This window comes from Oncorhynchus keta, chromosome 14, assembly GCF_023373465.1.
Source record: "Oncorhynchus keta strain PuntledgeMale-10-30-2019 chromosome 14, Oket_V2, whole genome shotgun sequence".
Classification (NCBI taxonomy): Eukaryota; Metazoa; Chordata; class Actinopteri; order Salmoniformes; family Salmonidae; genus Oncorhynchus; species Oncorhynchus keta.
In genome coordinates, this window is record NC_068434.1 from 31,248,547 (window position 1) to 31,263,127 (window position 14,581).

A 14,581-nucleotide genomic window follows, 5' to 3' on the forward strand; every position below is an offset into this window, starting at 1 on the left:
GGCGGGAATGGGGTAAATGATCCGGGTGAGTAACTGAAGACAGAACAAACGGAGGTAAGTTTAAGGCAAGCAATACGTAAAAAACAACAAAACAAATTCTATCCAACTTGATGCTGATACTATGGCACAACATACTGTTCATGGCTAACGATCCGGCAGGGAATGGGCTTATGAAGAGGAGAGATGATGATGATCAGGACCAGGTGTGCAGATAGCTGATGGGATACAGGTGCGGGTAATCAGAACTCCCAACTGGCTACATTGCCCGGCAACCAGACAGGGTCCGTTCCAGGACGCCGGAAAAAACACTCCAGGACAGAACACAGGCAAAAAACAGACTCAGGAAACGGGATTCGTGACACTATCGAATAGGATTAAATGCATAGAAATATAATGAATAGGACGGGTCTTTATTGAGCCTGTTTCTGACCTCAATAAACCACATGGACTCTGACCAGCAATCCACGCAATATTTTTTTTTGACTAAGCAGATATATTAAGAAAGACTATGGGACATCATACCACACATTACTGTGAAGTATGAAAATGACAAAACAATAGAACAAATATTTCCAAGGCATAGATGACAACTTTTGTGGCACTGTATATATTTTCATATATCCATTTTAATGGTGCAATATAAACGTCTACAGAAGTTACTCCCTATCTTAGACAATGGAAATTCAAACCAGCTGGTGCAGGACTAAGCATTAGCCTGCATTGGTTTGTTGTGTGAGGGGCATGCTCAAATCTTGTTATGATACAGTGGTGTAAACATTTATGGCCTCAGGGATGTACTCATTAAATGGCATTATTTGCTTTAACAGTTACCAGAGTGAACTCTGCAGTGTTTAATTGGATTAATTGGTGAACAGTTGAGGGGGTGTCTCATTTAGAAGCAGGGGTCCTTGCCCAATAACACCTCATTTATTTGTTTACCTTATTAACATAGTTAAAAGCCCATGATCCCAGACATGCCATTTATAGACATAACTCGGGTGAGACCCGCTATCTGCCCCTGGCATTTTCATAGTTTCAGCGGGACCGCTCCCCCCTGTAGGAGTGGGGGTATATTATTTACTTTGGAGATTCCAATATGGACATTTCTTAAGAAGGCTTTTCATTAATTATTGTGCTTACAAGTTCATAATTGGATCAATCAAAAGCATTTCCGATAACTTTTTAAAGTAACACTTTCTTCCAACCACCTTTGTTTAATGAATCTATATTGCGTTCTACTGCACCCATATTGCACTACAATGTAAGACTTCTTATAACAAATCATAACAACTCATGGGCTTTTATAATATGGCAATGCATTACACATTGGTAGTTCAAAGTGTTACAAATATGTTATGCAAAAAACAACTAGCCTACACACCGTTTGCTTGAAAGGTATAATCTATAACACCGTAACTGACTAATACAAATTGAAGAAGGGGATGTGCAAAAGAGGAGGTGGGCCAAGTCAAACAAGGCCATCAGAAACAATTTTAGCACCTTTTTGTTAAATAAGAGCCCATTGTCCTCTACAGGATTACATCAGCATGTTCATCAGGGAGACCATTGTAGCAACAATAAGAGCAGTCGCCCCACCCTCCCCGAAGATTATTTGACAGACCCTCATAGTCTCAGACAGACATGAGTACCCATCCCCCCCAAGGAGCTATGCACATTACGGCCCTACACAGACCTCCTAGACATTGGATGAGGAGAGAGGGAGCCAAATCCTCTCTATATACACTACAGTTGAAAAGTTTGGGGTCACTTACAAATGTCCTTGTTTTTTGAAGAAAAACGAATTTAATGTCCATTAAAATAACATAAAATTGATCAGAAATACAGTGTAGACATTGTTAATGTTGTAAATGACTATTGTAGCTGGAAACGGCTGATTTTTTATGAAATATCTACATAGACGTACAGAGGCCCATTATCAGCAACCTTCACTCCTGTGTTCCAATGACACGTTGTGTTAGCTAATCCAAGTTTATAATTTTAAAAGGCTAATTGATCATTCGAAAACCATTTAGCAAGTATGTTAGCACAGCTGAAAACTGTGTGGTGATTAAAGAAGCAATACAATTTGTCTTCTTTAGACTAGTTGAGTATCTGAGCATCTGAGAAATTAAGGCTATTCCATGCAAGAAATTGCCAAGAAACTGAAGATCTCGTACAACACAGTGTACTACTCCCTTCACAGAACAGCGCAAACTGGCACTAACCAGAATAGAAAGAGGAGTGGGAGGCCCCGGTGAACAACTGAGCAAGAGGACAAGTACATTAGAATGTCTAGTTTGAGGAACAGACTCCTCACAAGTCCTCAACTGGCAACGTCAACAGTGGAGAGGCGACTCCGGGATGCTTGCCTCTTCACTGTTGATGCTGAGATTGGTGTTTTGCGGCTACTATTTAATGAAGCTGCCAGTTGAGGACTTGTGAGGCGTCTGTATTAACTTGGATTGGCTAACACAACGTGCTATTGGAACACAGGAGTGACAGTTGCTGATAATGGGCCTCTGTACGGCTATGTAGATATTCCATTAAAAAATCTGCCATTTATAGCTACAATAGTCATTTACAACATTAACAATGTCTACACTGTATTTCTGATCAATTTTATGTTATTTTAATGGATATAAATGTGTTTTTATTTTTTTTAAACAAGGACATTTCTAAGTGACCCCAAACTTTTGAACGGTAGTTAATGTTGATATTCAACCCACCACATGCAGACTTTGAGCATGTTGAGAAAGGAGGAAAACTTTAAACACACTCAACCATAGCCAGTGATCCTTGGGGGGGTAAGCATTTTAGGGAGGAGCCTTGTACCCCCTGTGTCTGTCTTTCTGTCTGTCTTTAACTGCAAAGCTGACAACGTGCCTGCTGGAAAAGTTGTTTTACTACACTGCCATTGCTATAAGTAGTCTCCAGAGCCTTAGGTAAGGTATAGTCCTTTGCATTAACTAACACAGTTGTTGCTGTATCTGGAACCATCACAGTCTGAGCATTAGTAAATGCTTTCCAGCCGTTTGACTTCTGATATCTTATTCAGGTTTTCATTTCGCTAAGCTTCCTTGAGAAACAAAGAAGGGATTTCCTCTCAAACAGACAGACGGTGGCAGTACCAAGTACTCCTGGTACTAGTCTAATCAGAAAAAACATCAGTCAGAGATGTAAACGGTTGACTACCTGAGCCAACCCAGCCACGTGATAATAAAAAAATCAGTAACATGAGACCAGAGTACATCTCATCTTCGTTTTCTCAGGCATGTTTTGGTGCTAGACAGAAAGAAGGCGGTACTAGTACACTTTTCCGTGTGCTTATTGACACCATGCTGCCACTCTCGCCTTCCATTCTGAGAAGAAGATCTGTTTCTGAATACTACCACCACACAAGTGTGGAATTTGGAAGATTTGATTTACTTCTTTACTCGTATTTCCTATTGATGATGTTTACATTTTTTCAAAAGGGTGGACAGAATTTTTGATATATGAATTGGCCGTCGTATTCGTCAACTTATTCAAATGTAGTGCTTGGACAAATGTAGTTCTCAACTGAATATATTCTATATGAACCAGGGGGGTTGGTAAGAAAAGGCGCTTTATTTCTCCACAAAAGAAGTACCCTCTCTATTGACTGTGTCCATGACAGAGGGCTTTTTATGTCTTGTTGAATAAAAACAACAAAAGATAGAAAGTCCAATTACTTCATGAGTCAACCTTAAAAAAAAGGGCACAGTCAACCTATACAAAAGGAAAGGCAAAAGGCAAACAAAAAGGAAAATAACTAAAATCCTTAAACTTGTTTAGATGATGCACTCTGACGGATGCAATCTTTTGTGAGTAGAGACAACATGTCTTCCCTAGCCATGTCCTCATCTATTACTCTCTCTCTCTCTTTCTCTTCTCTCTGTCTCTCTCTCTCTGTCCCCCTAACCCCCACCCCCCACACACTCCTTACCAGGGACCATCCCCCACATGAGCAGACACTGAAGCCCACGGATAAGTGACGGGCGTGTCCCTATTTAGTGTAACAATAGCACATCCAAACATGAACTAATCTATAGCTAATTTCAGAGCAGCAGGTTTGAACGGTGCATACATCAGCTGACAAGACGTGTGGAGCTGTTCTTGCATTTTATGAATCAACAGGAGGAATTTGTGAGTGTGTGTGTGTGTGTGTGTGTGTGTGTGTGTGTGTGTGTGTGTGTGTGTGTGTGTGTGTGTGTGTGTGTGTGTGTGTGTGTGTGTGTGTGTGTGTGTGTGTGTGTGTGTGTGTGTGTGTGTGTGTGTGTGTGTGTGTGTGTGTGTGTGTGTGTGTGTGGGTTTGTGTGAAAGTAAGTGAGGGCCCTGTCCATCCTGTCGCACAATAAACAGTTTGTTTCCCAGGAGCACCCCTCATGTTCCTGTTGTTGGCTACGTCGCTGATCACTGGGAAACGTCCTGGCCTCTATTGTCCAGGGGTCAGGGGTCACAGGATGCTTCTAAAGGCCCAAAGGGGGAGGTGAGAGGTTGGATGTGAAGCATGATAAAGAGCCTTCCCCTCTAGAGAAAAGAAAACATTAAAATGTACTCTTCTTGCTCTCTTGTCTTTCACTCTTTTATTCTGAAACACCGTTATTTCAAGAGTTTTGTTCGAACTAAAGTAGAGTTTCTGGCTAGAATAGAACGTCCGATCATTTCTTAATAAACTTCCTGACTTTACTGCCTTTAGTTATTTTCTCATCTGAGTAGACCACTCTTCCCTCTTCGCGTTCTATGTATGTCTTAATTAGGTACTTCAATATAGTGATTTCCTTCAAAGGGGGACATAGTATACATGCTTTCCCACAAAAGTATGGGAATTACATTTTGACCAAATTGGAGGTAATGCAGATCATTAAATAGAAAAAACAACTAAGAAAGGACTGCTTGTGTCTTGGGTTCTCTAGCATACAATGCTGCTTATACCTCAGCTACAGAACGACAGGCCAGGCAAAGTCTATACTGGAAGGTCCTGTCTGAAAATCATGCTGAATAGTTGATAAATTAATAGCTTTATCAACAGAATATTAAATACAATGTGTGACATTGTGTATACAAAGCTCGTTTTTGAATCTCGTAGTACGACTTGGAATTGTACATACAAAGAAGAAGCAGACAACCATTACAAAAATCGGAGAAATGTCTCAGACTTGCTCTCTCTTGAAACTGCTATGCTTTGCAAAATTAAGGTTGATGCACAGCAGCTGACTGTAACTGCTTGCGGTCATGCATACCTATATACAGTATGATAATGTAATGATCTCTCCCAATAATTTGCATTTATCTAAACAATAACACATCATCCTCCCAGACCTTTCTTCAAGCTGAGGCATATGCCAACGCTATTATGCTTGCACTCAACTGAAGTGTACAGGGGGATAGAAGTGCATAGGCACTTTTTTAGCCACAGTGGGTACCTGTGGGTACCTCAGGTAAAATCAGAATAATGGAAGCCAAATATACAAGGGTAAGAGTCATTTTCTAAAGAGAGACAGAAGTGGCAGAAGTGTATGACAGCCAGAGTGGTTGTGGTGCAGAGGTTTAAGAATACATCTAAATCAGTAGAGTACAATGTTTAAATTGTTTATCATAAATTGTTGTGCATATCCTAATCTAAAATTAGCTTGATGTGGGATTCAAATGCCCTGCTTGCTTTACAGGGGAATAGGTGAATTATTTCTCTATTGCTCAGTGGACACATGCTCTTGCCCTTGAGCTTAGTGCACTTTAACCAAAGAGAGATTTAAGACCTCCAGTCTGTCCTCAAACCTTGTCTTGAGGGATTTGGATGAGTCTATGTACGGTCTCTGGACATTCTCAGAGACACATCCATATTTTTTTATGGTACAAGGACTTGAGCTTTCTGTGATATTCCAGATGCTCTTTGGTCAGGATATTGTCAGGTTACTGCATGTTTATCTTGACATGTTATCTGTTGTGTCATCAACACACAGGTTGTTATGGTACATTACAGTCAATTATAAAGATGCAAAATAGTTTGTTAACAGTATTTGTGTAATAATACTGCAGCTCTCAAAGTCCTTAAAGCTCTGACTGCTATGAACTAATTGCTACTCAATAGATTGAAATTCTACTTTGAACAAGCATTCAAACTTTTTGCATACAGAAAATGATTATGAGTGCTTTGTAGTTGTATCTGTGTGAAGGCTTAAAGTTATATGCAACTGAAATATGGTTCAGTGTATGTGTTACACTTGGCTTGTTTTTCTTCCAACAGCGATTCGGAGCATAGTACTTGTAGTTTGAGTTACATATCTTGTATTTTCCTCGAGTCTCCAACCCTCACCCCTTCTTGCCCTCACCCTGCTTTTTTTTTTTTTTTTTTGGGGGTCCATGGATAGTTTATTTTCATATCAGGCTGCAGGAAATGGATCTTAGAGGCATGTAACTGTAATTGGTTTCAGTACTTTGTCAAATGTTTAATGAGACAAACAACACTGTCATTGATGTCACTATTATAAAACCTGTATTTCTGCATGTTATCTGTTCTACACTGATAACAAACCCAGAGTAGTATTCATCATCATGAGTGGTCTGGGCTATCTGCCTAAAATCTCCAGGTATGCTAGTAATGTGCCACTATCTGAGCTGATTAGTCTATGTATGGTTTGAATATTCTGGGTGCACTTTGACCCCTCAGAATACATTTCCTGGCCCGTTGTGTTTCTTTGTCTACAACTGGGTCTGGCATGACTTGGTTTCCCACTACCCCAGCCCCTTCAGATGGTGGGGTGCTTTTACTCTCTTTATGACCAAATAAATCTGACCAGTGCCAAAGAACAAAAAAAACATGGGATTAAAATTCCCCTTTTGCTGTGTCTTGAAGAGCCCAGCTGCACAGCGCTGTTTGTTTTTCAGAGCACGGTGCAGCTGCACAGCCAAGCATTTAAAAGTAAGTAGGCCAGTGCTAAGCAGAAATGACTTGTTTTTATTGGCACGTACGATCCCTTTCACTAAGTGATAATTGTGTTGCAAAATTAGTGGAGAAAAGAACAACAGTCTGGCTAAGACAATTTTAATGTGCACAAATATGTCTTCTGTTTTGGGGCGTTTTGGAGTATTTTAGGCTGTTAGTAAATAAATATATACATTTAAATAAATAAATAAATACATGTTTTTTTGGTGTGTTTTTTTTTACAGTAGCTCTTTTTAAGACAATCAACTACTCTTTTTAACACTATCAACTATTAATGTGGGGTGATTGGTCAGTGTGTCCTTCATCAGATAAAGACAGAACGTGATGAAGTAGTGGGAGGTATTGTGATGAATGTGTGATTCCTAAACACAAAGAAGGAATGTGGAGCAGCAGGCAGGACTATCTTCCATGCGATTGGTCAGACGGTTCAGACAGGTTGAATGTGAATGAGCATGACCGCTCAGCAGGTTTATGAGTACCTTCACATCTGAATGCACTCTCTCAATACTTGGCAAGGCCTTGGGAAGGACTGATCCGTCACAGAGGGAAAGGGGGTCAGCCTTTCACTGAATATCCTGGTTTGCTCTTTACCAAAACATAATATCTATGCCAGCCTTTAAACGCTGAAAAATAAAAACAAGTTGTCCATTCAAACATGATGACCTCGACATTTGAAGAGAGCCTTCAGTATAATTCCACATCACCAGAAAATAACCCCTGTATCTATTTTTCACCTAGAGTGTTTTCACTCTGAGCTAATAAATAAAGATACTGTATTATCGTAGATCAGCATACAGAGATTTTTCCTGTGCCCATTAGTATAGTCTCACCAAAGGTGGAGAGAAAAGCCTAGAAATAACACAGGCCTATTTTTCCACAACATTCATTCCTTCCACACCCAAATCACAGCTGTAGACACACGGTTTGTACCCAGGAGCACGAGGCAAATGCCTGTAGAAGGTTGTGTAGTAATTTTATGGTCCAGAGTTTTACACACTAACACATAAAAATGATGGCTTCCAGACTGTCCATTATATTGGACAGGATCTTATGTGAAAAAGGGAAAGAAAGAAAAAACGATAAAAAGTAATCCATGAGAGAAATGAAAGATCCTATAAACTGGGAATAACTGCAACTTCTCCTGTGGATTCATTCTGAGAAAAACAGCTCGGACACTAAAAATATGCAAAAGACTTGTGGTGCAGTTTCCCAAGGACAGAGAAAGGAAATAGTCTGACAGTTTCTCCCTGACCTCTTTACTACCCCTGTAACCTCTAAACAACCCCCACGGGGGATCCTGTCTCTATGTGTAAAACAGACAGTCAAAAAGCATCCTGGAAACTCTAAACCCAAAAGAATCAGGGGACATGAGGAAGGCCAGTAAGCCTGTACATAGCAGGGCTCAGTCAAGAGATAATCCGTGGCCCACCCAGACCAGGCGCCCAGTTAATGGTGATGTAGTATGGCCTTGGCTATTCTACAGCAGAGCACCATGGTTATTGTTGTCTTTGCAAAGTAAGCAACTTTAGTGAGGGCAGTGGTGTGAAAACCATCTCTCTACTTCAGTGTCTGCTCCAGTCCCCTGTGTTGACATACAGGACAGGTGCAGCTGCTCCCTCAAACCCTATCAACTAACCCCCTCTCAATACACGCACACACACACACACACTGACACACAGACACGCACACACAGCTTGAATGTCACAAGATGCGGGTTTATGTGGACAAAGCCATTTTCTTAAATATCTCTGCAACAATCAGCAAGGCATTGCTGGGTTAACACAGGGCCCACAGAGATGAAAACAATGGGTGGATTCTTCGTGGTTGAGGATGGCTATGGGAAATGGCAGGGATGCCAGTACTGATAAGTGACTGAGAGTCTCGAGTTACTTCCAGCTGTCTACAGCTATGCATGCCTCTGCTCAACGTATGGTTCATGCATAATGAAAACCATCTCATACACGTAAAAGTCCTCAAATCTGGCGGACATATTAAATGGAGTCAACATTCTTTCACTTGTATAGGGTTTACATCACAGGAAAGGACCTCCAGTCCTCCAAGGAGCTCTGCTGTGCATCCTCAGCTGACAAAACACCAGACAGTTCAGAAGTGCTTGCCTTGCTAACTGGATCAATAAAATGTGTGATGGCAGAATGGGAGAGTCCCATATCTGGAGAGAGACTACATTTATTTTGCACAGTTCAATACAGGGGACAGTAAAGTATATTACATTTTTAACAGTGATTTAGGTAAATTACAGTAATCTTGCGTTGGGATGCCAACTGCACTAATTGGGAATAAACTAGCCAGAGGGTATAGTTAATATTACTGTAACTTTACATTTTGTACTGGATTGTAAAACTTAACATTGTGTACCAGAGCTTTTTTCACAATTTTTTAAATATTGAATTGCTTCAAGCTATTTAGTAAAATTGCTGTCATGTATGGCACTCTTCCCTTTTCAGTTTTCATTAGAGTGAAAATAGGGTTAATCTAGAGTTGTACATGAATGATCTAAATAGTGCAGAGTACAGTACTGGCTCAGTCACCGGGGACAAACAGGGTTATGTGGAAAACAAGCGCTGCTCTGCATTAACATCACCTCAATACCAGCGAGTGCCTCTTCCTGTCCATTTGGAAAATATAAGGATGTTTTTAAGAGGAGAGGAGAGTGCATTTGGCAGGCTTTGAAGTTCTTGGCAATAATGCACCTTAAAAGAAACCTCTGCATTACAGAGAACACAGAAAGGTATTTCAATCAAAGGACCGGGCACAATTTTAGGGAGCCATGTAAACCGTAAACACACAATGGAAGATGCACTGATACATGTTTCCTCTTTTTCCTTTTGACTGTGTTTTTGGGGAGTCTTATAAAGCAGAACTGTATAATGTATGACAGGATTATCAGTATGAACAAAGTGCTCATGTGAGCTTTAAAACCGGCTAAATTGGGTTTATATTCAGTGTTAAGATTCACAGTTTTTAGACAGAGATAATGTGAATCTTGCGTGTAAATAAAACATAGTTTGAATCAATGTAGAAATAAACACCTTACTGTATCTTGAAAAATATAACTTTTGAAAATGAATACTTTAAGGGCAACACGAGAGAAACTGAATGAATAAAACACTGAAACATTATTTTATTTTCTCTTCTCTGCACAGTTTAGTGTTTCAGTTACACCCTCTTGGCAGTAAAAACTGTCATCTAATATAGTGTCATCATACAGTCTTAACTACCACATACGCCCTACCAGCTTGAAAAAGGGCCCTTTCTTTAGAGAAAACGGATATGAAGTTATTTAATAAAACATATGATTGCATGAGGCACTCCCACTAAAAGTCAGAGTGCTGTCTGTGGAGGAGATAGGAGGGGGAGTTAGACAAATAAATAAACATGGGGACATGGCTGTATGAGTTGCGGGTAGCCCTGTCAATCAACAAAACATCAGAAAACATTCTCAATGAAGTGGAAAAAATATGTGGTTGCCTCTGAATAACTAAGGGACAATGCTTGAGTAACTTACAGCAACAATTCTAATAAACAAGATCTTTGAATAACAATAAAGGTGTTATGGAAGAATCCCACTTGAAGAGAGAACTTGTACGTTCTGAAGTAAATCAAATCAAAGATCAGTATGACAGAAAGAACAACTTATTCATTTTTCCACCTGTGAAACCAGTTGAATAAGTTCAACCTGCTTTATATTCACAGTTGCTAACTGGCTTCATTGTTCAATTTGTGACACACTGAATGGCCCTAAGGGTTAATAACACATGTGTCATGTTCATGTGTGGATCAACATGTACATTTAGGAAAGCTTTGAAGTTGTGGACAGTGGAGTGAGACTTGAGCCTGTAAGGACTGAGACAGAGGGGACAGCCAGTGTGGAGTCTGACATGTCTCTATCCAGCCATACATGTCACAGTGACTAGGTGGGCTCTGCATGCCATAATGTGCTCAACATAACACTGCAGATGTTATGAGCACCTAGAAAACAGTGAGGCAAATTCGTGACTAGGAGGCCGGAATTAGCTCTGAATTAAACATTACTTTGATGGAAAACTGAGTGAAGATCGGCAAAACCTAATAGAATGACCTTGAATTTGCTTAAGCAATGATGGATAGGCACAGAGTATCCCACCCCTTCTCTCTTTTCCTCTCTCGCACACACACACACACACACACACACACACACACACACACACACACACACACACACACACACACACACACACACACACACACACACACACACACACACACACACACACACACACACACACACACACACACACTCATTCTATTTCTCTCTTTTTGCTCTCTCTCTCTCTTCAGAAAGGAAAAATGGGCATAAAGTCACGTAAGACAAGCCAGAGTTTAGAGAACAACTTCAAAGTAAGGCATATGCAGGGACAGAACCATCTGAATACATTTTCTGGCCACCAGTCGATCTGCCCTCAGGCTAAGATTGTGGCTATTCGCATCTCTCCTGACCCCTCATGAGCTCCCAGTTAAAACGAATCCCTCACGAACAAGGAAGACATGGAGAAAATGAGAGATGAAAAACATGATAAGAGTGGATATTTAGAAGAGAGAGGGATTCTATTATCAACTGTAGAAGTGCTGTAATGGGTTAAAGAGTCTTCAATTTTATTCAAGAATATATAGTACGTATTAATGAAGCACTACTGTATTAATCATTACATTGCTGTATACTCCCTTGAGTTTTCACTTCATCGTTCAGGTATAAGTGCTATGTCGCAGTGTGTTGCTTTTGGTTCTTACGTGTATAACAGCATGTTTTTCAGCAGTAGTACTTCATAGCTCATGACATTGATGCATCCATGAGAATTGTCAGTGTGTTGGAGAATTTTGGTTCAGGACGATCTAAGACCTAAAATCTATGTCGTTGTAATTAATTAATTCAATATTTGATTGGGTAAATCCTTCATAAGTGTGTGGTTATGTCTACTGGGACACTGGATCAAAATCACATACACACATTCATTCACGCTTGCTCAACCACCACACACACACTCACACTACACACCACACACACCACACACTCTGGAAGGAGTCAAAGGACTATTATGTAATGTGATGCAAGGTGCCCTTCAATTAGAAATTGAAATCCTTGAAAACAATTGGATAAAACATAGAAAATAATTTGTACCTTTCCTAATGATAATTGACTTGTCTAAAATAATCTATGCCTGAAAAATTGTGTAAGCGCCAACAATCGGTAGGAGTAAGTATTGGGGTTGTGGTTAGGTTATCCATTTTGACATACAATAGAGCAAAAGTTTCCTGTGCATCATGGGGAAAGGGTTTTGTGTTATGTGCTGGGCATGCGGTAGGGCAAGAAGACACTGGGATGTAGCCCTTGGAGCAAAAATTAATCTGCATGTGTGGAACTCTAAGCTGGGTCTATTGTTCATGATCACCATACCTGCAATTCATAGTGATATGGTACGCATGTGCAAACCACACACACACACACACACACACACACACACACACACACACACACACACACACACACACACACACACACACACACACACACACACACACACACACACACACACACACACACACACACGCACACACACACACACACACACACACACACACACACACACACACACACACACACACACACACACACACACACACACACACACAGGGGGAGTGGGGCTCTAATGAGGCCCTTGGAGACTGCTGGATTGTCAATCAAGCCTCTGCATGCTGACACGCGGTCGACAACATCAATGATATTTTTCCCAAACAGATAAAAGCCTGTCAGATTGCATCAGAAGAGAAGGGGATCAGAAGTCCATAGGAGTTTCAGTGAGAAAGACGAAGAGGGAGGGCTGAGGGAGGACATGAGGAAAGAAGAGTAAAAGCAAAAGGAAAGAGGGCAAGAGTAAAAAAATAAGAATAGAAGAAAATGAATGGAAAGCCAGAGAGAAAGAAATTGTGGGCATGGAAGAGAAGATGATGGTGAAACTTTTCTTCCCTCCAAATGTACACTATACAGTATAGCAAAAAGTATGTGGACACCCGTTCAAATGAGTGGATTCGGCTATTTCAGTCACACCCATTGATGATTGGTGTATAAAATCTCCACACAGCCATGTAATCGCCATAGACAAACATTGGCAGTAGAATGGCCTTACTGAAGAGCTCAGTGACTATCAACGTGGCACCGTCATAGGATGACACCCTTCCAACGAGTCAGTAGAGCTGCCCCGGTCAACTATAAGTGCTGTTATTGTGAAGTGGAAACGTCTAGGAGCAACAACGGCTCAGCTATGAAGTGCTAGGCCATACAAGATCACAGAACGAGACCGCCGAGACCTGCGTGTAGCGGGTTAAAATCGTCTGACCACAGTTGTAACACTCACTACTGAGTTACAAACTGCCTCTGGAAGCAATGTCAGCACAATAACTGTTCATCGAGAGCTTCATGAAATGGGTTTCCATGGCCAAGCAGCAGCATACAAGCCTAAGATCACCATGCGCAATGCCAACCGTTGGCTGGAGTGGTGTAAAGCTTGCTGCCATTGGACTCTGGAGCAGCAGAAATGCGTTCTCTGGAGTGATGAATCACGCTTCACCATCTTGCAGTTCGACGGACGAATCTGGGTTTGGCGGATTCCAGGAAAACGCTACCTGCCCCAATGTACAATGCCAACTGTAAAGTTTGGTGGAGGAAGAATAATGGTCTGGGGCTGTATTTCATGGTTCGGGCTAGGCCCCTTAGTTCCAGTGAAAGGAAATCGTAATAATACAGCGTACAAGGACATTCTAGAGCAGGCCTGGGCAACTCCAGTCCTCGGGGGCCTGATTGGTGTTATACTTTTGTCCCAGCCCCATCTAACACACCTGACTCAAATAATCAACTATTCATGATCCTCAGTTAAAAATGCAATTAGTTTCAATCAGGTGTGTTTGCTAGGGATGGGTGAAAAGTGTGACACCAATCAGGCCCCCGGGGACTGGAGTTGCCCAGGCCTGTTCTAGAGGATTCTGTACCTCCAACTTTGTGGCAATAGTTTAGGGAATACCCTTTCCTGTTTTAGCATGACAATTCCCCCATGCACAAAGCGAAGTCCATACAGAAATGGTTTGTCGAGATCGGTGTGGAAGAACTTGACTGGCCTGCACAGAGCTCTGACCTCAACCCCATTGAACACCTTTGGGATTAATTGAAACGCCAACTGCGAGCCAGGCCGAATCGCCCAACATCAGTGCCTGACCTCACTAATGCTCTTGTGGCTGAATGGAAGCAAGTCCCTGCAGCAATGTTCCAACATCTAGTGGAAAGCCTTCGCAGAAGAGTGGGGGCTGTTATAGCAGCAAAGGGGGATCAACTCCATATTAATGCCCGTGATTTTGGAAGGAGATGTTCGACAAGCAGGTGTCCACTACTTTTCGTCGTGTAGTGTATTTTCCGTTGTGCCACTCCTCCAGAATAATATTGTAAATCTGTTTACTATGAATCATTCAGTAAGTCAAATCTAATTGTATTTCTTTAGCAGCACTGTATCATTTTAATCATTTTAGTCAATAAGATTCTTGCTACGTAAGCTTAACTTTCTGAACATTCGA